We start from the raw sequence: 22,066 nt of genomic DNA on the forward strand, positions 1-22,066 counted from the left end.
ATTTAATCAAATGCTTAGTGAGAGTGAGCCCATTGGTATGTCACTTTTATGATTTCAAGTTTTGCTCCCAAGCCATCTCATGCCATAGCTGATGACATTGGAGAACGAGAGATGCAAATATGATGAAAGAGAGATACAGTCGCATGCGCAAATTTAGAATTTGAGACAAAATGATCGGATAGTATCCATATTTTGTCGAAAAGTTTGATTTGGTAAGTAGACATGTAAAAGCTCACTCAAACCTGAGAGCATCCCAGTACCAATTGTTGAATTCAAGTGAAGAACTCAGTTGAGAGCATCAGAAGATTACGGAGGGGGAGAAACATCTTCAGACATGGGAAACAAATGATGAAAAAATTGAAATGCTCTGAAGAGGACTCGAACCATCAAACTTACGATTACCAAGCAACGACTCTACTCACTCATCCACGTAGCCACACTGAACGATAGGCAGTCGTACGTCAGACACAGAACGTTTGTTACTTACAAAACGTTTTTGTAAGGGGGAAAGCTAAGGAAATTCCCCGTCTCTAGCTTTTCTTTCCCTGGCACTAACTTAATTACTGTTGTCCCGGCCTGGAAAGAATATTTTCCACCCCTCCATAAACTTTCCTAACATTTTACATACATTTATATATAGCAGCACAAAACACTTATCCATGGCTGTTCTGCACAATTATGCTTACACAAAACATTTACTTCCAATTCTATTAATTCCAGTATCAAGTAAACAGAAATACTGGACATGAAATTCTATATCTCGGCAATAGTCTTGTAGAAAATATCCAAATTCAATTTTTCTATTTGGAACAGGGGGACCATACACGCAAGTTGTGCCCATGAGATTTGTTTTGCGGAGGAGGGGACAGAAATTTACATTGAAAATGGCAACATCGCACGTTTAATTATAACATAATTTTATTTTTAAGAAGGCCAATTGCGAAGGAGAACGAATTTATTCTCTTTGGCTTGAAAGAATAAAATTATGGCTGAAGGTAAAAGTGAACAGAGACTGATGATGTTTAGGAAGAATGCATGCTACCAAGCAGTGGCGTAGCCAGAAGGTCTGGAACCTCCGAACATTTGCACAAGTTGTTAAAATAAGGCCCAAGGGGCCATGGGTAGAAACATAACGAAGAGACCTCGCGATCGAGGTCGAGGTGTCACTCTCAATACTGGCACAAACACATGGATTCAAATGGGTATGCATATGCGGAATATGTACGCTACATTGCCACCTAGAGGTCGACCGCGAGGGTGAATCAGTGGTCGCGATGATAAACAACAGAGTGTGTGTTTTACATCGATGTTCAGCGGAAGCATCGCTGTGGCTCATTTTCTCTTTGGTTCTCCTTGAAGCGCTGCAAGGAATAAAGTCTTCATTTGTTTAAAATTTCGTTTGCAGAGGATTCTGTATGTCTATACTCGAGAGGTTTTGCTGCACTGTTAAATTTGATTATGAAAGACATATTAATAGAACTAGTGAGGAATGTTCAGCAATATGGGATAAGAAACACAGAAACATCATAATAGACACATTTAAATAGAGAATGGAAGAAAATAGCAACTGAAGTGTGAATGTCGGGTAAGTTATTCATATTTATTTGAGAATTATAGTGTAGCTTATTAGAAAAAAGAAGCTATTGTTAATTATATATATGCTTAAAAACTCCACTTCTTTCCCCCAATTCCGAGATTAATAAAAAAGGGTTTCTTGTAAATTCGTTACTGATATAAGGTAAAGAAATACCTGTAAAGACAGGCACATATCCATAGGGAGAAAATGTCATATAATGGAATTGCAGTGACGAAACTTCATTTGCTACAGTTAATACCACCTCCAAACCAAAACCTGAAGACAGACTTGTTTTTTTCAAGCACCTGGAGGAATGGCCACCCCTGCCCCAGGAGGGGAGCCGCAATTTTTAATTGAGTTGGTGAGTTGATTTTGAATTTAACGTCCCGTTCAGCAGCGAGGCTATATGAGACGTGGACCTACTGATTAACGTGGAATCCGAACCACATGAGCTCCTGCCGGGAATCAAACCCGGACTTCCCACGCCAAAGGCGCGTACGCTAACCGCTTAGCCACGGAGGGGCTCCACAATTTTTAAGTTTCCAAGAGCTAACCAAGGGTCTAAGTTCTTTCCCCTCCAGAAAATCAGTAAACAAAACATTGGTTACTACTGTGTTAGTTAAGATTTATTTGGAAGAACCGTCTGCTAAAAAGTACTACCAAATAATCAGACATAAGGCATAGCTAATATTCTAAAATGTTCGAAACATGTAATATTTGTGAAACGTAAGAGAGAGAGAAAGAGAGAGAATTAGTCCTGCACATAATAGTGCCCTTCGGTTATAATTTTAAACAAAGGATCACTTTCCGTTAGCTTTCTTAGATGAGTGGTTAGCGTACTGGACTTCTACATAGAGGGTCACGGGTTCGGGTCCATGCAAAGGACATTGTTTTTTGGCAACATTTATTCTGAGCATTCCACAAGTTCTGTTAAGACATATGTAGCCTCAGGCAGTTTGAGCCGAATTTATTTTCAAATATGAGACTTATTATATATTTTTCTTTTACTTGCAATATTGCAAATTTGATTTCAAATCTTACAACGTTAATTCCACTCATTGTCCTACGTTAGATTATGATGAAATTTTGCACAGCGACGGCAGTCGGGTGGTACTACGCGTATAATATTTGATTCTTACTGTTATACGTTTAAATATAGTGCGGGAACGTAACTAAGAAAAAAGTTTGTTAGCTCGTACGATACACCGCAGACCCCTGGAGGAATTTCATACGTGTATATTACCAAGGAGAAATTTACTGAAGTGGTAAGACACTAAAAGAATCTTTGGGAGCAGGAGATAACCAGGGAGAAGGGTTCGGTGTGTGTGAACCTCAAACTTTGTTAAAATATTTATAAGAATTGAGGTAAGGTTTTGTTGTACTTTCTGTCTTGAGAATAATTCCGAGACAAATGGATTAAAAATCCACAAGTTCCGAGGGAACACGTTTATAACAAATACCACAAAGTGCCCCAAATTGGTGGTGAGTTAATATCAGGGGCGTCATTTAGAGAGGCAGTGAGGGGCATTTGCCCCCCTCCCTCAGTTTGGAATGTATATAGATTTTATCAATAGAATAGTAGTAAATCAGTGAAAAACGCGAAATTTTGCTTATATCAAGGGGTCTTGCCCCCTCAAGCAAAATCTGAAATGACGTTCCTGGTTAATATGATAATCAAAAATAAGAATCCGTGAAACAACACTTAAATAGCTTAGGCCTGCTTAAGGAATAAGCATAAATAAAGGGGAAAAGTGGGACCATGGGTTCCCACTTCGGGAGTCGAAGTTTGCAAAACACTCTGGATTTGCAAAACAATTTCGGTTCTTTCTAGATACGTGTCAAAACACATTAGATTTACTTACATACTATAGTATTGAACGTATTCACTGTAGTTATGCAATGTGCTTAAATAACACTAGTTAACAAAGGTTTTATTACATAAAAGCAAATACCTGTTCTTAAAGGAACTTTTTGCGCTGAATTCGAATATGCACTCGGTTTTTCTCCATCACGTACGATTTTCCCGTAACAGAGGGATTTTCGGGAAAATCCCTCAAAAACTTCCCTTTTCGTTTATTTTACACCCCAAGATCTTGTCCCCTTGCATATACTAACATAGAAATTATACCTAAGTATACTTTGATTCATATTTAACAAACCCTCCAAGTTTCGTAATAATCGCTTTATTCTTTCTAGAGAAATAAATATGTTTGTATGTGTACTGTGTGTACTGTTTATTGCACCTTATAGTAATGCTTTCAGATCTCTTAAGTTGAGGTAAAACGTTTTGCTTTATTACCACAAACACATATATAAAATATAATACAATATAATTTACAAGTGTGACAATTTATAATAAACAATAATACAAATGTACCAAAAGGTCATGAAAAGACAATCAAAACTATCACAATATATGAAACTTCTATTGGGTTACAAAAACGTACACTACTTCCTTCTTTTGTAAGAAATGTTGCATTCCCTAACAAGACCCCAACAATAGTCCCCCTCATTGAAGGATCCCATCGTCCCTGGTACCTTTTCTCCATTGCCATTAGTGTTGCCACGAGACGAGACGAGACGAGACTTCAGGCTGTCTCGTCTCGTCTCGTGCAAAGCATGTCTCGTCTCGTGTCTCGTCTCGAAAAAATGTGCTCGTCCCGTCTCGTGTCTCGTCTCGAGAGGTTCTGTCCCGTCTCGTCTCGTCTCGTCTCGTTTGTCTCGTTTTGTCTCGTTTGTCTCGTTTTGTCTCGTCTTGTCTCGTAAAAATATAGCAGCATATCATGGGAACGAAAGTTAAATGTAGCAGGCTGCACCATGCTAATCAAGATACAACTAAGTTACAAGTATTAACCAGAACACAAAGACAAGAAATGTCACGGTAACTACACCGTGAAGCCTTCACCTCTAGTGTATGTTGTAGTCGGTTCGATCTCGGTTAGTGCCATGTGAGCTTTGTGGTGGACAAACATCGAATGTGTGGGGGGGCCGCGGTAGCTCAGTGGTAGAGCGCTCATCTCTGGCGCTTGGGGTCTCGGGTTCGATCCCAGCCCCTGCCAAGTGAAATTTATGGTGGATAAACACCGTGTGTGTGGGTTTTCTCGGGGTTCTCCCGTTTCATCCCACTTTCTTCATTCCACCATTTCATTCATTACTCATCATCACCGTCTCCTTTAGCCTAACCGGCATTACCGTGGGACCTAAAACTCAAATATTTCATTTCATTTCATTTCATTTTTCGAATGTGTGTGTTTTCTCGAAGTTGTCTAGTATCCTACCACTTTCTTCATTCCACTAATTTTCCCATCATCATCCATTCGGGGTGGGCCAAAGTTGCCTAAAGGTCTTAAAAATAAATTCAAATAAGCTCACAAGGCAAGGACAAATAATTTACAAAATAATATATCTCTGCTGTTAGTTGTCTGAGGCTTCTCGACCCTGGCTTTTTTTTTTTTTTTTTTTACATTCTGAAACATTGAAATTTGTTTCACCAGTTTCAATACACGAATATACAGTAAATTGCTCATAGGTACGTTGAAGATGAAGACACTAATGTCAAATAATGTTTACACGACAAGCAAAGTTCGATGTAAAGGTGTCACCATCCCCGACACTATCGTATACTATCAGCCCACTTGCTTTATAGTGTCTGTATACATATATATACATATATACATACATATATATATATATATATATATATATATATATATATATATATATATATATATATATATATATATATATATATATATACAGAGAGAGAGAGAGAGAGAGACAGACAGAGAGATCATCATCATCATAGGTATTCTGCCTTTATTGGCAGGTCACTTGCCGCAGCTGAGAAGCTTCCATGCTCCACGATCCTCCGCTAACCTTTTCGTCTTCGCGTATGATCTTTCTGTTTTAATATCATCCATTAATTGTAGTCTCCTTCGCCCCCTCCCTCTCTTTCCCGCCACCATACCCTCTAGGACGTCCCTCATGATACAATCTCTTCTTAGGCAATGTCCCAACCAGTTTCTCTTCCTCTTCCTAATAATATCTAAAAGTGTTCTTTTCTCACCCACCATTTCTAACACTCTCTCATTCGTTTTCCGCTCGACCCAACTAACTCTTTCCATTCTTCTCCACACCCACATTTCGAAGGCTTCCAGTCGATTTTCGTCACCCTTACGCAATGTCCACGTTTCCGCCCCATACAGCACAACACTCCACACGAAGCATTTTATGAGTCTTTTTCTCAACTCTTTGTTCAAGGTCCCACAAAACAGACTTTTCTTTCTTTTAAAGGCTTCTTTCGCCATTCCTATCCTTGCTTTTATTTCACGTTCGCATTTCATGTCATTACTAAGAACACTACCCAGGTATCGAAAACTATTCACTTGTTCTATTTTCTCCCCTCCTATTTTTATATTTGACACAGACCCCTTCGTTCCAATCACCATGGCTTTTGTCTTCCTAGCATTTATTTTCATCCCATATTCTTCAAAGCCCCTTCTCATTTTTTCTAACATTTTATTGATTTTCTTCTCAGATTCTGCAACAAGGGCCATATCGTCTGCAAATCTTATGCATCTAATCATTCTACCTCCTACCGAAATGCCATCATCATCATGTAGGCTCTTTTTTACTATCTCTTCTAGATAGACATTAAATAGTGTTGGCGAGAGGCAGCATCCTTGTCGAACTCCCCTTCCAATTGTACTCTCTTCCGTCAGTTCTTCCCCTATTCTAACACTTACTTGTTGGTTCATGTATAAGTTTCTTATGAGTCTTCTATCTTTCCATTCCAACCCTATCTTTGTTAGAACTCCCAACAACAATTCCCACTTGACGCGGTCAAAAGCCTTTTCTAGATCAATAAATACAACATACACCTCTTTCCCTTTTTCTATAAATCTTTCACCGATCACCCTTAATAATCCAATAGCATCTCTTGTACCCTTGCCTCTTCTGAACCCGAACTGCTCTTCCTCAACATCTTTATTTGTTCTTCCATATAACCTTCTGTTCAGTATTCGGAGCAGAATTTTAGCTGCATGAGATATGAGACTAATAGTTCTATAATCCTCACATCTCTTTGGGTTCGATTTCTTAGCCATCGGTATCATGATCGTTTTCAGAAAGTCTCTTGGCCATTCTCCTGTTTCATATATTTCATTGCATAGTCGCCACAATTCTTTCTTTCCCTTGTCTCCTATATTTTTAATGAATTCAATTGGTATGTTATCTATTCCTGTTGCCTTTCCATTCCTAATCTCAGATATAGCCTTTTCAAACTCATCCCGAAGAATACTAAATCCTTTATCATCCTCGCCTACTTCATTTTCCACTTCAACATTTAGGCTACACGGTCTATCCCTACTCTCATATAAGTCTTCAACGTATTCTTTCCACCTTCCTATGACCTCATTTCTCTCGCTGACTACCTTCCCATTCTTATTTTCTACTGCCATCATGATACTCCCTTGTTTCTTCCGAAATTCCATAGATTTCACCTCCTTGTACATTTCCTCATATTTCCCAACTCTTTCTAATTCTTCTATGTCCTCGCATTTTCTTTTGTAAAACTCTTCCCTCGCTTTGTCTGTTTCTCTTCGTAATTCATTATTTAACTTTCTGTACATCTTTCTGCCCTCTTCTGTATCAACCTGTTTCCACATCTTCCTCTCCCTCATTTTCTGCAACATCTGCTCTGTAACCCATGGTTTCTTAGCAGTTTTGTGTTCGCGGTAACCTACTGTTTCTTCTGCAGCCTGCTGTAAGCAACGTTTAATATGTTCCCACCGTGCGTTACTACCTGCGCCTATCCTTTCCTCGTTTGAACATTTTTCTTCGAATTTTTCAGCGAAAATATTTCTAATTTCCTCGTTTTTCAACTTTTCAGTATTCAACACTTTGTTACCTACTTTTCTTCTGCCTACATTTTTCAGTTGAATATCTACTTCGGCCAGCACAAGATTTTGATCAGAGAAAATATCAGCCCCGGGAAGGGTCTTCGCGTTCTTTAAGCTATTCCGATACCTGTCCTGAATCATAACGTAGTCTATCTGATATCTTCCGCCGTCTATTGGTGATTTCCATGTATATCTTCTTCTCTTGTGCTGATGGAAAGATATATAGATAAATAGAGAGATAGATATGTGTGTATACTTTGATTTCATATATTCCAGCCTTTAGGTTTCCATACCAATCCAAAAACTACTTTCCATTTTAGCATGTTTAGATTTGTTGCAATTATTTTTTTTTTTAAAAAAAGCTCGGAACCAAATAATTTTATTGAGTAATGGAAAGTATTTGATTGAAATTTTATATGTTACTGCACACTAAGCTCTACTTAAAGTGCCATAGTAATGGGAGCTGAACGACACATCGGACCAAAGAATGCTTGGGGCCAGTCTTCACCTCCATGGTACAAATCTGTTCCCATAACCGCGGGGTGTGTGCCACTAAATGGTGGTTGCCCCGTTTGTGTAACAAACTCATGGCAGTACACCCAGACTAGCTAGTGGTCTAAAAAAGTTGATTTTTGGGTGGCCATTTTGGATTAAAGTTTCTTATATTGTCGTGATCTATTCGCAATCATACAACGTCGAAATGTTGACACATTGGGTACGGGGATTCGAACTTGTAACCGCAGATGATTGTATAATTTAACAATGAGGCATGTTGTGTTAATGCACGAATGATATCTTAATCAATCCATCTTAGTTCTTTCTTGCCATTCATTAGCATATTTACTTGGCCCTGTATAAAACTTTTTCGTAATATATCCACCACCGGTTATTAACCACTTTATTGAAACGATCACAATATTATATTTTAGAACTGGCCTTTGAAATTAATTCTTTATTATATTTGCTTTCCAATTCTTTTAACTTCGTTTGTAAACATATTATTTTGGCTTTGTACATACAGTTAGACTTCAGTTTTTCGTTCTCTTTACACAAAAAGGAGAGCTCTTCCTTTGGTTTATGCCCCTCACTCTCCACAAAACAAACGAAAAATAACATAAACAAAGAGTTATTTTTTATTTCAGTCACAATAGTTATTTCATGTGGCTACACCCCAATGTCTGATTTGTTTTTTCTTTAAACACCTAACTTCCGTACATTTAATTCTTTCATTATTTACATCAACACGGTTCCGTATAGTAAAGGTAAGTTTAGTGAAGGCACGTCTTGTTTAAACTTTTTCTTGGGTAGAATATTTAGAAGCTCACATTTTAAATTATGTCCATAAGCTTCGGGAATAAAATGATCGGAATAGACGCTGGTGTTTTCAACTTTAAAGATATCTTTCCGACAGCATTTCTTTCGCCAAACTTTCCGCAAAGGAACCGAGGGAAATACATGATAAATAACTTTGGAACCCGTAGTATTTCTATTATAATTGCGACAAGTACTTAGCGTAGAATTCGACATGCTTATAGGCTAACACGAGCACTACAGTAATTAATGTTTTCTTAATACAGGAAAGCAAGAATCACTCACTTTCCTGCAAAAATCAAAGAAACAAACAAGGGTGAATGACAAGGACCTTGGGCGAAAGCTGTTTCTGCTCCCGCCGTGACGTCGCAATTTTACTGCATCTTCGGTTTTCAAAGAAGGGTAGTTATGACGCGACCTTAAAAGAGGAGAGGAACAGTAGGGTCGGCGAACCTTGGAAGCAGAGGGCAATTTCGCATATTGGCCAGATCAAACATTTCCGCGTAACAAAACGAAGGTTCCCCTGTAAAATCTCTTCATTTAAAGTGTTATTGTTAGTATCATAAATTTGCTGAAAGCAAACAATTTGAAGAGTTCGTCGATAATATCTGCTTTTTTTGTCCTGCGCCCGCCTTCCAAACGAAGAGGTGAATTTTACAACATGACTGCTGTATAATAAGCGAGCGTTTGGTAAAATGGTAAAAGTGTATTTTTTGTGTATGTGTGTGTGTGTGTGTGTGTGAGAGAGAGAGAGAGAGAGAGAGAGAGAGAGAGAGAGAGAGAGAGAGAGAGAGAACAAGAGAGAAGACAAAAGTTGCAAGATGACATACTTCAATTGCCGTTTTCGGTTAATTTCGGTTCATATAGCAAAAAGAATACCGCCACCAGAGAATCCGGCATCTCAACCAGAACTTTCAACTACAGCCTGTAATGAGTGTAGACCTTATCCAGTTTTCAAATTGAATAGATGGGGTGGTAGTTCGGTTTCTTGACCTTGTAAAAATCTTCCCTGTCTTTGATTTTGTTTGTCATCATTCCAGGCAGAAATAAAAAAAATGAGAATTCCTCAGGTTACAGCAAGGGGAATTGGGGACAAGACATTAAGAATGATATTCCTGGAAGCTCATGTATCACGATTGATTCATTCAATAGACAGAGGACACTTTTCTATGAAGGCTTTTCAACATGTTTTCTCACAAAGGGGATTTTCCTTTTGCAATCAATATGACCACTGGCAATTTCAATCTTGGCAATTCCCGCCAGCGTTTGCATTTTCGAGACACGAGACGGGACGAGACATTTCACGAGTCGTCCCGTCTCGTCTCGTGTCTCGTCTCGTTTTCGAGACGGGACAAGTAGTCTGTCTCGTCTCGTGTCTCGTCTAAATGGGTTCCGTCTCGTCTCGTGTCTCGTCTCGTTTACGAGACGAGACGAGACGGGACACGAGAAATGTCTCGTCTCGTGGCAACACTAATTGCCATTATATATTGGTGGAATCTTTCCCCCTGTTCGTCGCTGAGAGCACCTAGGTTAGCAGGAAAGAAGATGAGGTGGGAGTGCAAAAAGTGGATTTTTAAAGACATCCTACAACCCAACTCTTTGTATTTCTGTATCATGTCCTGTACGATTTCTGTGTAACTCTCAGCTTTGTTATTGCCCAGAAAGTTGCGCACAACACACTTAAATGCTGTCCAGGCAGCTAGCTCAGCACTGTTTAACTTGCTGTCAAAGCTATCATCAAGCATTAATTTCCTAATTTGGGGACCAATAAACATTCCCGCTGAAATCTTAGCATCACTCAGGTTAGGGAACTTATCTCGCAAATACTTGAAACCTTCACCAGATGTGTACATGCCTTTGACAAAGTTTTTCATAAGTCCTAACTTGATATGAAGTGGCGATAGTAATATCTTATTAGGATCTACCAAAGGAGCGTATTTGACGTTGCATTCTCCAGATACGTAATTCACTCTAGGTTCCCATTCCTTCACTTCATAATGTTTGTCATCAGCTCGGCTATCCCATAAACATAAAAAACATTGGTACTTCGTGTAACCGCACTGCAGTCCTAATAAAATACCAACTACCTTGAGATCACAACATATTTGCCAACAATGGTCCTTGTAATTTATAAGATTTAGCAAAGTTGACATGGTGTCATAGGATTCCTTAATCTTCACTGAGTGCGCAAGTGGTATAGAAGGTTTTTTATTTCCATTATGTAAAAGGACAGCTTTAAGGCTGACCTTTGACGCGTCGATAAATAACCTCCATTCTTCTGGAACGTAAGGAATTCCTAGCTCCGCCATCAACCCATTTATATCCGTACATACGCACACATTATCTTGCATTGAGAAATAGCTTGAAAATTGAACATGCCTTTTCCTGTACACTGATATGTTCGTTTCTGCATCCAATAAGTTCCACTGCTGGATCCTTGATCCCAGAAGTTCCGCCTCTTGTTTTGTTAGGTGCAAATCACGGACTAGGTCATTAAGTTCACATTGCCGGATGAAATGTGGCTTGCGAACAGTCAGGGATGAACGTTGGATCCTTGGATGTACATGTTGATGTCGATGGTTCATCAAGGTCATGATCATCATCAGAGTCTTTTGGCCATATCTCTTCCCAGTTGGTAGGGGGCTCGGGAAGTGGAAGTTCATCCCCGTGCGGAATAGGTCTAATTGCGGATTTAACGTTGGGATAACTTATTGTGTATTTGCTTTTTTTAGAATGTCCCTTAACTACTGTGAGACAAAAATAACAATCATCCAGATGGTTGGTGGGTTCTCTCCACACCATTGGTACAGCAAATTTCATGAACCTCCGTTTCCCTTTGGCTCATGCAAGTAAAGTGACGTAGCACGACGCACAAATTATGTTGGGTGCCCAAGTTTTGTCCTGATCTCCCACACGACATCCGAAATATATATAATATGCTAGTTTCACCGATGGCGTAATGGATCTACACTGTCCTTTAACTACAAACTGGCCACACACATAACAAAAACTATTTGGTGAGTTAACACACGAACGCCGTCCTCTTGACGCCATTGTACTGATCACAAACTAAACTTCTGGTCTTAGTTGGGTATAATGCCGTTAAGATCAAACATGAAAGCACTCTTAGCAGCAAAGACAACTTTGAAAGTGAAGTAGTGTTAAACCACACGTCAATATAAAAATGTACAAAACTCCCTCACCAGGTGTCAAGAACACAAGAAAGAAAGAAATGCGCGGGGGGAGGGGGGAAATGATACCGTAGTGGAAAATTCAGACTGCATTAGTTCATTGTTGTCAACAATGAGTCCAGGGTGCGAATTACCGGGGGGGATGAGGGGGATTTTCCCCCTCAATCACATTTTGTTCCCCCCCAAAGAAGTCAGCTGAAGTATCCCCACCGGGGATGCTCGCTTTCCCCCTCAAACTATGCTTAGTATAACTCCAAATTTCACTGATTTTTGTTATTTCTTGTAAATTTAATCTTCTAGCTGTATTTCGAAATGATCGATGTAAACTGTTCAGTTTTGGTCATTTCTACTTACCACCTAATTACCCACTATTTTCAACGTTGTTTAGTAGAACTATATTATTATGACGACTACGGTTGTTACTTGCAACTGTACCTTCGTACCCTTCAGTTCGTCATCGTTTGTGAATTTGAATGTACTAATTGCGTATAACAAAGCCACATATAGATTTATTAATGTTCTTAGCGGTTGGCCAAGAAGAAGTAAACAAATAGCTTCTTCTACCATACTTGGCGAAGTTCGGATATGTCATATTCATCCTCTATATTTGTATCGATTATCATCTTATTTTAATTTTTGTTATAACATTTTCCAGTGTACTCTTTGTTAGCACATGGTCTTCATTCCCTAGTAGTTTGTGTGTATGCAACTCAAGAGTTGCATTTAATTTGTGATAATTAACATAGTAATCACTGCCTTTTACAGTTTACGGAAATGAACTTTTGAAACTGTACTCAAAATCTGAGATATAGGTATTCTCTCGTAAGTATATGTTAACGTACACGCTGGGGGGATACGCTCCTAGTGAGCAGACATGTTAATGAAGGTGATTTTTAGGTGAATAAGCGAATAATTTAAGATTTGTTTCAGCATTTGTTAATATGACTGGTTCTCCGTGTCATTGTCCGTGTCTGTATAAGCATTACAACTGGAGCGGTTTTTTTTTTTTTTTTTTTTTTTAAGTTAACCCTTCATTTTTCCATCTTTTCGCTGTACAGTTTGCTGTTCACGCAATTAATGTTGTCTGAAAAACTTCAATGTAATGTTTTACTTTATTTGATAACGTAGCCCATAGTGAATCAACTCATCTTCAACCTAACAGTAAAGTAATTTTTAAGTGTTGACTTTCCGTGCCCACCACGGAATCGATATTTGGAGAAAAAAAGTCGTGATGTATACAGCTTTAGCGGGAAGTAGAAGCACAAGCTCGAAATTTGAATTGAGAGATTTTAAATATTTGGCCTTCGATTTGACCTTGATGTGAGAAATCGGGACCAGCAACAATCCATTTCTTATTTGATAGGCTATCTAGATTTTCTTTAAAAAAAAAAATGTCCGGTTTAACTGATAATTTTAGTGGTTTTCACAAGACTGAAGTAGGTTTCTTTTCGCAACCTGTATATATTAATGCAAAGTGGAAGCTTTCAATATGAGTGGAAAAATTAACATGCTTGTGATCATGGCTATCGCTCGAGCCGAATTATTAACTAAATAAACCTTAGAGAGCTACGGGGACAAGAGTGAGTACAACATTAAAACACGTTCAGAAAGGTTTAGTGGGGTGTGTGTATGTCACACAATATATATGTGCATAGTTATTGTCGGTAGATTTATTAAATTAATAAATCTCTTATTTATTACACATGCCACACACACACACACACACATATATATATATATATATATATATATATATATATATATATATATATATATATATATATATATATATATATATGGGGAGTAAGGCATTTATTGTCTCATTTTGAAATTTGAACCTTCAGACTATGTCCTTTGGCCTAATTTTATCCCCCCCAATATAGGTTATCTAATTCGCACACTGAATGAGTCTGTATTCCATTCTTTCTTTCTTTTGCATTCTGTTACATTTGATAACAAATATTGATAACCATTTCATGAACAAAACGAAAAAACTTGGAGAATTGTATATATATTTATTAAGATATACATATACTGTACGTTTAAAAAAAAATATACGTTGGAAGTACATTCTATTTTTATACACGTTTCTAATTTACAGAGAGCAATACAAGTGTGTTGTTGACTATTGTAAATATTCATTTTTATGTCTGTGTTTGTAGTAATAAAGCAAATCGTTTTTACCCCAACTCAGGAGATCTGAAAGCATTACTATCAGGTGCAATAAACAGTGCGCACAGTATACATACAAATATATTTATTTCTCTAGAAAGAACAAAGCGATTTTTACGAAACTTTTAGGGTTTATTAAATATAAATCATGGTATACTTAGGTATAATTTCTATGTTACTATATGTAAGGTGACAGGAGCTAGGGGAATAAAATATCTGAAAAAGGGAAATTTTTTAGGGAATTTCCCGAAAATCCCTCTGTTACGGAAAAACTGTACGTGATGGAGAAACCGAGTGCATATTCGAATTCAGCGCAAAAAGTTCCTTTAAGATCAGGTGATTTTTCTTATGTAACAAACAAAAAGTTTAAATTTGTTAACTAGTGTAATAGTTGTTTTACATTGCGGGCCGCTATGGCACAATGATAGAGCGATCACCTCTAGTAAGTGGGGTTTCTAGTTCGATCCCATCTCTCGCCAAGTGGTCTCTGTAGTAGACAAACACGGTGTGGAAGGTTTTCTTGGGGTTCTCCCATTTCCTCTCACCCCTTTGATTCCATCATTTCATTATTTTCATCATTACTGTCTCCCTTAGCCTACTCGGCATAATCGTGGGGCGTAAACCTGCAAGATTTCATTTTACATTAAGTATTATGTGCTTCAAGGTCTGTATATTCGCAAATTAGGTTACGTCACGTTTCTCAAAAAAACACTTTCAGTGACCGTACTTCCTAATTCATGTCTCCATTGAATTCCATGAGAGAGAAATGTGCATCATAGTAAAACCAAGTGAAATATCACCACTCAATTGCAAGAAGGATAAAATAATAGAAACTCGAACGTGAGACTGCTGCGTGGAAAGCAAGGAGTTTCCAATACGACACTCCGCGACACATTTAATTTATAATCGTTATAATGTGTTAAAAATATCGTACTACTTTCCCACAAACATAATCACATGACTTGTTGCCTCCAAATTGCAATTCACGTGGAAACGTATAATATTTTTTTTCTCACGAACATGAACAATGTCAGAAATGATTAGAAAAAAAGAAAGGCCGACATCCAGAATCGAACCTAGTACCTTCACAACTTAAGACAGCCACTCTAACCACACGACTACGAAACAACTACTTCCTAGCGTCCTTATTCAATTATTTCCAACCACAAAATTATCTATCACACATAACAAACAGCAAGGGATCATTTTACAATCACCTTGTTAGCTATTTTATCACACTATACACGCGTTCTGTTAGAATACTCTGAATTCTGCTGCGAGAGAAAAATACTAAACAGTAGTAAAGAAACAGAATTATCATTAATCACAATATACAAATCACGATGAAGAAGCTTCGTAAGTTCACAATATAGCAAGAAGCTTCTCGCAACATAACACAACATGTATGTAGTGTGACGGTTAAACCACGTGACTCCTGTTCGGCGCATTCGGCTTCGAATCCACAGTAGTGTAGCTTGAATTTTTTGTGTATATTTTTTGTATGTAATAATATTACGCAACTAGATATGTACGCACAAAAAATATCCTGGTAATACTAGTAGTTGATGGAGAAATGAACCCAATAAATTCATTCAAATTGGAAGCATTTTATATACCAATGGAATTTTTTTAAAAAATTGGCAGTGATCAGTCTTTGAAAGAGATGAAATTCGTTGGATTAAGTTCTGACTCCTTAAGTCCATATTCTACAACTGCTTGAAGTTCGAAAATGTTACTATTCCTCTTGTTTACCTTCATTTTTAATATTCCCGTGCAAATAGCAGCTTGTGCGTGTCTCTTCAGTCCTGTCATCTTCGTACCTTCATTCTCATAATCGTGATTAATCCGATTGGGTATAAAAGCGTGACTAAACAAACTTATCGTCAAAACGCCGAAACACATATTTCAAACTTTGACCATTTTTGATTTTGAAAACGCTCCTGCGTACACTGTAAGTCATTATACGGCACCTTGTATATAACATCGACTATAATAATTTTCTTTAAGTAAGAGTAAACACTCGTTGTGACTCTTATTGAACGTTTGGTTTGCGAGATGAGCGAGCAAGAAAACTTTATTTTTTGCAAACCGACAATATTGATTTAATAGAGCGCCAATACTTTTTTTTTTTTTTTTTTCGGGATGAAGCATCGTTTACTCATTTTCAGCACTTTTCCTTTCTTCTTGCTCGTTCGGCGCCCTCTTGCTATCGGCGTCCGGGCGGCCGCCAAATCGACAGAAAGCTCTATTTCAAATGCGTTTGTGTTAATAGTTACAAAATATACAGGGCTACTACAAATGATCTCTCTGATTTCGTTTTCATCCTGTGTTAAAAGGCGTAGAGAATTGAAACATGCAGTACGAAAAGAAAAAGTTGCTTAGTTTCGTTTCAGATATCGTGAGAGATTTTAGTACACCAGTTTGATCGCGCGCAAGAGCTCATATGAGAAGCCCCAGCAAATAGAGTGTAAAGGCAGGCAGAAACCTTGGTATACCATATGGGAGTGTGTGGAATATGCTGCGATAACCACCTTTTTCTGATTATTTGAAGATTCGCCATTAGAGCGGCCGCGGGTAGAGTTGCCTAAGATATGCTCCGACGTGTGGGAATGGAGTTGGAACTACCGTGTGAACGTATGCGTGACTAAAAGAAAGCATATGGAGTACTTGCAACAATTGTAGCTAAGACTTGGTGAGTCCTTCTTTTCATGCTATATGTTTTAATACTCTACACCAATAGTTTCCAACCTTTTTGACCAACTGTTCATTTTAATAAACGCTCTCGACATCGCGATACACTTGTTTGATTTTTGTTATTAATAATAAAATAAGTTATAATAGTGTAAGATTAAAAATTTTTATAAAGTAGTAACTATACGTAGTATTAAGTAGTGTTGCTGCTCTGGTGGCATTCACTGGTACAGGCTGTTTCAAAATGTATTTTAACTAAGTATCAAATGCTTCATGATATTTAATTTGAAATTTTTGCGACACATCAAATAGGACTGCGCGACACACCGATTGGGAACCACTGCTCTATACCTTATATGTTTAACGTAAGATGCGAAGAAAATCCGGCAGATCATTTGTAGTAGCCCTGTATATACATCCAGGAATGATAAAAAAAATGTCTAAATATATTATTTAAAAAATAATGCCTGTCTGCCTCTCTCTCTCTCTCGTTTAGGGTTTAAACACTACAGTCTGTTTGTCAGTGAAACGGAAAACTGGATAATCCGTTAAGGTTAGTGTAAAGGGACAAGTTTTGCCGATAGATGTCACTACAATCTTCGTATCTCTCCCATGTATTTTTTTTTTTTTTTTTTTTTTTACCTTTCACGAAAATTTACAATTTCTTTTACAAATTTCAACGTAGAGACTTCAAATTTTTAGAGAAGGAACTTCATAACTATTAAAGGGAACAATCCGTGCCGATTTTTTATTTAGAAATTTCTTCGTTGTTGAAACAGTTCCATTGTTAAAGGTTTGGATATCCGTTTCAACAATCAAGCCATTTCAACAATGAAGAAAATTTTAAATAAAAAATCGGCACGGATTATTGCCTTCGATAGATTATGAAGTTACTTTTCTAAAAATTTGAAGTCTGTAGGTTGAAATTTGTAACAAAAATCATGAATTTTCGTGAAAGGTAAAAAATACACGGAAGAGATACGAAGATTGTACTGCCATCTATCGACAAAACTTGTCCCTTTAAACCAACCTTAAGTTCATTATATATGGCCATATTTCTATCAAATGTTGCGTCAAACTTATCTTTGATAGTCATTTGGTCAAATAAGTTGTCTAACGCACTATAAATGATCAAAGACAAAACTTAATTTTGTTGGTCATTTCTTTAGATTTCCTTATTCAATTGTTACATTTGTTGTAGGAATAGAGTGCAACTCAGCACTTGCTTAAGGCAGTTATTTAAAAAAAACTGTTTAAATGGTAAGTCTTAAAATAAACAAGCAATTGATAATATGAGCCGTGCAAGTGAAATGTGAACACTCACCAACCTGTAGCTCTCGCCTTGCCAGCTTAACTTCAGCCGCAATTTTTTCCAAGGCTTAATTATTTGTCTTCATTGTAATATTCTGTAAGTTTACAGTTACACAAAACAGGATGCTGCTTGTAGGCATCAATAAGCACTTCAATTGTTTCCCACCACGTTTAGCGCCACCGCACAGTGGTTTTGATTTGTTTTCTATGATGCAATGTTGGATAGGAAAGACCATGTTTTATTTTAGAACAGTTGTATCAAATGTTGTAACCAACACAAAAGTTGCATACCTCTTGGTATCATATACGTTCAAATTCTACTTTGCTGAAACATTTTGATACAAAATTTGATGGAATATTTGATTATGTATAAATGACTTTAAACTGCATCCGGAAATCTGAATCTAGGAATAAAACATTTTTAATTTAGTTATTTGTTTTAATCTGACATAAGATATAGAATTTCTACAGATTTCTTCGAAACATTACTATATATAGTAATGTATTAGCGTACATATCTACAATAGGATTAGTAGTAGGTCTAACATATATCTGTTCTGGTCCACACAAAAATACTGGATTTGGAATATATTAAAATATAATTTTAAAATTCAAATAGATTTTCGGAATTTTTAAGCACATTACCCTGAAATGCAAACACTACATATAACAAAGATTACATTTATATTACAGAAATAAACAATATTAGGCTATATCGTTACATAGTCATCTATGATTGCACACCACTGTCTAATTACAATCAAAGTCTCTACGTAAAAGTCCTATATAAAAACAGCAGTTGATAAAAAGGAGAAGTTCGAACGGCCGAATAAAGGAAGTTTCATTATCCGTACAACAATGGGGCCAACCATTGCATATTTCACATATAAGTTCATGCGTGTTGTGAACACTGCTTCGAAAGCATATTCCTAATTTGATTGACACAAATTAATAGTAACGCATGGTTGCTGTTGTGATACTATTTTATTTTCTTCATAATATTAATACGAGTACATTAATGACTAACATTTCGGACAAAACCGAATGTTTTAAAAATCTTTATTCAAATAGTTTTTAAAAAGGTTGTGTTAAATAACGTTGCATTTCTGAAAACATTAAAAAAACGCTGTCATGACTTGTGGTGATATTATATCACACAGGTGCTTCCCATATGTCCACTGACAACTTACATAAGTTATTTCCAACTGATCAAAGTATGACGTACGATTGTGTTTTTACGATCACATAACTAACAGAAGGAAACATAAGAGCAAAGGAAAGGAAGGGAATGGAATAAGCAAATATTGCTGTTATACGCGCAGTGATGAATTCCCGAGTAGTATGTCTGGAAAACAATTGAGAACGGTATCAATATGTTTGTATGGCACTACTGCACTTTCTTTAACGCTTGGTTTCTTTCCTGCTCATCCTTTCTGTGTGATTCCCAGAGAAAAGGGACAGCAAACTGTGACGTCACAGAGCATTCAGATGGAAATAACTGTCTGTAATTGCGAGATAACTCTAACAACTTCAGCCTGGAGTATTCTGGAATGACCATTACTGTACTCTTTCGGCCATTCGATACTTTGGATTCTCTAGAGGCTAAACACTAAAAGAAAGCTTAGACATAACAATTATGTATAATAATAGTAAATACTATAAATTACGTCCTCGTAAATTTGATACATTTACATACAATTTATACTTTGATTACATAGGTCTGCGAATTTCAACTTTACACTGATAGCATAAATAAAATACTACTCTCTACCCTTGTGTGCCAGCGCGCTAACCGTAATTTATATTATAAAATTGAAAATGAATATGTTTGCGACTCCGTCTCATGAATAACTGATCTCGATCAAATTTTCAACATAGATAAGGTTCACTGGAATGGTTTTTATTTATTCACTTTGACAGTAGAACTTAGGGGAGGGAGAAATATAAAAAATAATAAAATTTAATAACTTTTGAACCACCTGATCAATCTCAATCAACTTTTAAACATAGACGAGGTTCGGACCTAGGATTTTTTATCATATCATTTTGACGGTGTAACAGAGGAGGGGGAGGGAAGATATTTACAAATGATCGAAAATGACCGACATTAGTGTCGAATCCATAGTCTTCGGGGTTGCTGAGACGAACAGTGATACTTCCGATGCCATTTAAATCCATGCCACTAAAAACCAAAACAGCATATTTTACGGACATGGGGTAAGTAGTTGTGCATTTAAAATTTTTATCTTAACCCAGCGAAGCGAGTAATCGATGCTAGTAACATATAAATGTGCTTAATTTAATATCTGCTACAATGCTTATTGATGTTCATTTTACTTCTCTTGACTTTTACCCAACGATAGGATTTAAAACAAAACAATATACAGAGGATATAAAAAAGGCTGGTGCTTGTATAGGAGGCAACAATACTGATAGAAGAGGAGCTGTATTTTTGCAAAGTGGCTGGCTTTTTCAGTTGGAAAAACTAAATGGCGGAACGTACTGAAACCTCCGAGTGGTAATACGAAAAGTTTTCATTGTTAAGTAAATATATCTCAATCAGCGGATGTTAAGAGATGCAAGAACGATGGCGTTTCTTACATTTCCCACACTCTACAAAAATTGTCCAGAAAATAATGCTTCTCATTTTATTTATCATTCCAGAAGCAAAATAGGAAAGGAGGAATTTGTGTCCAGCAACTTCCAAACACACGTACGTAATATCGTCGTCATTTAGCAGGCGGTAGCTATTGTTGTAACAGACAATTAAAATGACGGAAGTGAGACACCTGGCCAGCGTTAATTGGAAAAATGAAATTAAATCTTTAAGTTTAACATACCACGGTTATGCCGGCTTGGCTAAAGGAGATGGTGATGATTAGAAATGAACGAAATTGTGGAAGGAAACGAGAGAGCCCCAAGAAAAGCCACGCTCACGGTGTTTATCCACCACAAAACTCACTTGGCGCGGCTGAGATCGAACCAAGGACCCCATACACCAGAGATGAACGCTCTAGCACTGAGCTCCCGCGGCCCCTAGCGGTGGTTATACTACCAAACGCTAGTCATTACATGCAAATTTATAGACTGCAATTCTTTTTTTCTGAAAGAATTCACCTAAACATCTTTTAAAAAGGAGGAGGAAAAGGGAAAAAAATTACAATTGTACTTTCGGTCATCTATGGATACTCATCAGGTAGTAATAGAAAGAAAGCAGGTGAAATATATATATATATGTTGTTAAGACATCGTCATATTTATTGACAGATTGGTGGCTCTCATGACGAGTTAACTTAATCATGTAACATGGCTGTCGTTCTTGAACTTCATTTGTCAGGAATGTCTTAACCAATTTGGACCAAAATGAAGTAAGCACTGGCCTATTTTAGTGAACTCTCAAATCTGCTTGAGATTGATCAAAGTCAAAAAGCAAAACAGACAAGTCTCAAAAATAACTTGAAACATCTAATATTAAATTGCGATATCATCCTAGAAATAGTTTAAATTACTCAAACTAAGGAAGGAAAAAGCAGGAATTGCATAAAAGTAATAGGTAACTAAAGATCACCCATCAAGTGACCATTTTCGAAGAAAATGAAAGAAAGAACGAAAGACAGAAAGGGAAAAAGAAACAATAATGAAATGAAGTTTGTAGTTTAAGGTCTACCGTTATGCCCTTTAGACTAAAGAAAACAGATGACTAATGAAAGTGAATGAATGTGAAATTAAATCTTTTGTGCTTTCTCAACGGGAATCAAACCCGGGATCACGTGCACCGAAGGTTCAAGCGATAGCCTCTATACTAGCGGGACAAACGGGAAGAAATAAAAGAAACAGCCCGTGCGCCACGCTTATTCGTCATTTTGCATAAAACTTTCATTTCACACCATCAACATTGCTACATTTTCAGTTTT

The sequence above is a fragment of the Thermobia domestica genome, unplaced genomic scaffold (assembly GCF_964235325.1).
Source record: "Thermobia domestica unplaced genomic scaffold, izTheDome1.hap1.1 HAP1_SCAFFOLD_749, whole genome shotgun sequence".
NCBI classification, from domain to species: Eukaryota; Metazoa; Arthropoda; class Insecta; order Zygentoma; family Lepismatidae; genus Thermobia; species Thermobia domestica.